We start from the raw sequence: 3701 nt of genomic DNA on the forward strand, positions 1-3701 counted from the left end.
TTTTATAGTTGTCTGCCTTAAATGTAAAACTCCTCCTGCTTCCTTTGTTAGGTCCCTGGATGTCTTCCCAGGGCTCCTACTGTGAGGGCTGGGGAAAGGATTGATGGCTGAGAAGGGAAGAAATGTGGGAGACTTTAATTTCAGAGCTTTTATTTGTGGTTTGTTTTCCCATTTGTTTTTGTGAAAAGGCAAGCACATAGCATGAGGCTGGAGACGAGACTGTGCAAGTATATTATTACTCTAATACTGACTTCGATTGCCTCCTTTTGACCACTTTATTGATATCTAAGATATATAAACAAGACCAGCTCCTTCCCGTAAATCAAACCAACAGCTGATTTATATTGCACTGTATAGTCTCTCACTCACAGGAGCATCAGTCGTCTGAAAAAAATGTGCCACTTAATCCCTTTTCTGACTGTCATTCTCTTCAAAGGCCCTACTTCTGGGAAGATATAAAGGTGAAAGTATAAGAAGATATGGGATATAGTTTGAAAATTTGTCAGCGTTCAATATTTAGAAGTCAGAAATTAGTTATCCCTCCTTTCTGGAGACTCTGCTTCGGCATTCGGTCTACTAGACAAGCTGAGAATGGAGACATAAAATAATTTGAGAGTAGTTGAAATAGACGATAAGATTAAACCATTGTTTGAGTGATTTCTAGACAGCAATAAGTTTTGCTCAAACATTTCATCTTGATTTCCATTTGCTCTTTCTATAAAAATAAATCTAGATCGACGGGAGCTGAGTCACCACTCAGACATGACATTTTACATTGTCTTTTAAATACAATCGCTATTATGGTGACAATTACGCACATGAAAAATGTGCCTCTTGCCTTTTGTCCATGTTTGGCAGCCAGCTGTGGTGTGTGTGCACGTAAATGAGTGTCGATGTGTGCATGTGCATATGCGTTACCATAAGATAACCTCCATTTGCTATTCTATTCTAATACCTCCCGTGAGCCTCTGTTTTGAAAAAGAAAAAGTTAGATTGAGAAATAAGTAGTTTACAATAGACACGTTATAAAATTAATATAGAGAAATTCTAAGTAGTCATAATGTTCAGATACCCAATATTTTTTCTAATACGTTATAAAAAAGAGTATGTGCTTGGATGAGGATTTGATTTGAAAAAAAAAAGGAATGGGGACAGAGAGAGGAAGAGAGAGAGAGAGAACAAGAATTAACTCTGTATGTTTCTGGGATCTTTAAATGTTATGTCTAATTCTATGTAATTGGAACTGTCTTGTATAATAAAACGTATGTGAGAATATTAAGAAGTTATTAATTCCTTCTTTTATAAAAGGGAATAATGGGACCCAGAAAAGGAAGTGACTGGCTCAAGGTCAGCCAGTTCTTTGGAGGCATCAGACTAGAATCCAGTTTCCCTCCTTCCTTGTCCTGTGGACATTTTGTTACTCTTATATGTAAAACAAATATTTAATGTGATTGTAAACCTCAGATCGTATATGTTACTTAGTTGTGAGAAGAATATATTCACTGTGAATACTGATTTACTAAGGTGAAAATTTATTCTTTTTCACTTTACAAACCTTTACACAAATGAATGCAAAATCAGAATATATATTGAAAGCTGCTTGTACTGACTTAGACACAGACATTCAAATGAATTTATACACTAGGGTCACCAGTCTTGCCTTTTTTTTTATAAGTAAATATTTATGTTGATTTTATAAGGCTTTCAGACATTAAGTTTGAGAAAGTTAATAGTTATCAGGATTTGCATGCAAGATCACAAAACAGTAAAATAAACCAAAGAACGAGACTTCCTTACAACTTCCAAAACATAATAATTTGCAGTTTCTAGTGAAATCTTTATTCTTATGCTGTATTCATTTTGGTCTCTTAATTATTTTCCATTTTATACTCTTTGACTTTCTTTGGAATCTCTTGTATGATCTCCTCTATCTTAATAGTATAGTCACCTATTTTAGCTTGACTATATTTTTATCATTCAGAGTAGGATATACTTACTAAGCCAGTTATACTCCGGTAAACTTGTGAATGAAAAAACATTAGAGAACAGAGAATTAAGAGCAAGTAATAGAGTCATTATTTCACTGATCCTCACCCAATTTCAGGAAAATCATATCACTAAAACAGCAATTCTGACTGATAAACTTTTCCATGTCTAAACAGAAAGAAAAGTGAAATTATGGGAATCCTATGATAGTTTATTATACATTGTGTGCTTTTAATAGTTCAACACTGGTAATGTTTGATAATCAAGAGTAAATTAATAGGCTAACATTTAGAAATGTATACTTTAATAAGTATAAAGTATATAAACAATTAGGTAAGCTTGTGGAGAAGCTGACCAAGATACATAAATTAGAAAATACAAGTGTCCATCTAAATTTTCTATATTTCATTTTTTTCATAATATTTATTAAAGGTGTTTAATGTATAGTTTCTCATCTGCCATTTTGGGAGTCGTTTATTGTAAAGACAATTCTATTGTTTGATGACAAGCAGCAACCACCATGGTTATTCAGGACCTCCACACTGGATAAATTCAATTTCTTCTTGAGACACAAGTTTCCTTCTGTATTTCTGAGGTAATGTTTTTATTATTTCTGCAGTGTCTGGTGGACCCTGATACATCAGCAAATCTGGTGTTGTATCCCTTAGAATGTTGTGAAATTACAGAAGAGTGAGATGGTAGCCCTGCTGATCTCAAAGCTTCTGATACATTGGGTTTAGGATTGTCTCTTCTGTCAGGAAACCTTATTAATGGAGTGTGTGGTTTGACTACCTGAACGACCCTACTGGCAGACGCCATCTTGCTGCCAATCATAACCCCCGAGAAGGGGCAGTTTCCAGTCTTGCCTTTTAATTTATGAAATTTGTGACAAGTATGGACTTGAAGGAGCATTTCCAAACTGTGGGCATTTTAGGCCCACATCTTGCATCTGTACATCTTTGAGAAGTACACAGAGAAGGACTGAAGATGAGTAGGTCTGAATGGGATCCCAGCCCACACACTGCTTCTTCATGCAGTTAGCTCTTTCTTAAATTCAGGAACTTAAGTTGGAACACCTATTCTGAACAGACCAACATGTTTAGGCAGGTTTGATGATCATTTCCTGGGTTTCCATAGTATCTATCCTGTGTCTAAATATGACATATTGTGTTGAACTAGTCTATAAATTCCTTGAGGATGCCTCTGTATCTACTATACCTCCCCACCTCTGGACACAAGCAGAAGCTCAAGCAGTGTTAATGAAATGACCATATCTAAGCAACTTCCCCCAGGATAAAACTTCCCCATTCCCTGCTATCATTTTGTCATTACCAAGTAGAGACATATATACATCCTAGCTTGATTGTACAAATTCCATTCCTTAATTGAAGGGTAGATTTTAAGCTGCCTAAGATTCAAATCTTTGTTTAAATTTGTGTAATGAATATGTGCTTGTGCCTGGCTCCATGGAGTAAAAGTCAAAACCTCAAACCAGCAAGAGACCCAGATTCTAGTCTCACAAAAATGTGTTTGGTCATCCGGGATCAGCTGTTGATACTCTCAGAGCTTCAGTGCCTTCATGGGTCAATAATAGGAACATCTGCTATTTGCCTCATAGCACTGGTGCAAAATATAATAATATGAGTATTTTATTAATAGCAGTTCACATGTATGAAGCTTTTCCTATTTTCCAGGCACTGTGTTAGTTCTTTTAT

The 3701-nt window shown here is 35.5% G+C and overlaps 1 pseudogene; it reads right to left on the reverse strand.

Annotated features, from left to right (window-relative positions):
* Nucleotides 1-2486: 2486 nt before the first annotated feature.
* LOC100610199 (alpha-ketoglutarate dehydrogenase component 4-like) lies at nt 2487-2840 on the reverse strand (annotated as a pseudogene).
* Nucleotides 2841-3701: the final 861 nt, after the last annotated feature.

The sequence above is a fragment of the Pan troglodytes genome, chromosome 2 (genome assembly GCF_028858775.2).
Source record: "Pan troglodytes isolate AG18354 chromosome 2, NHGRI_mPanTro3-v2.0_pri, whole genome shotgun sequence".
NCBI classification, from domain to species: domain Eukaryota; kingdom Metazoa; phylum Chordata; class Mammalia; order Primates; family Hominidae; genus Pan; species Pan troglodytes.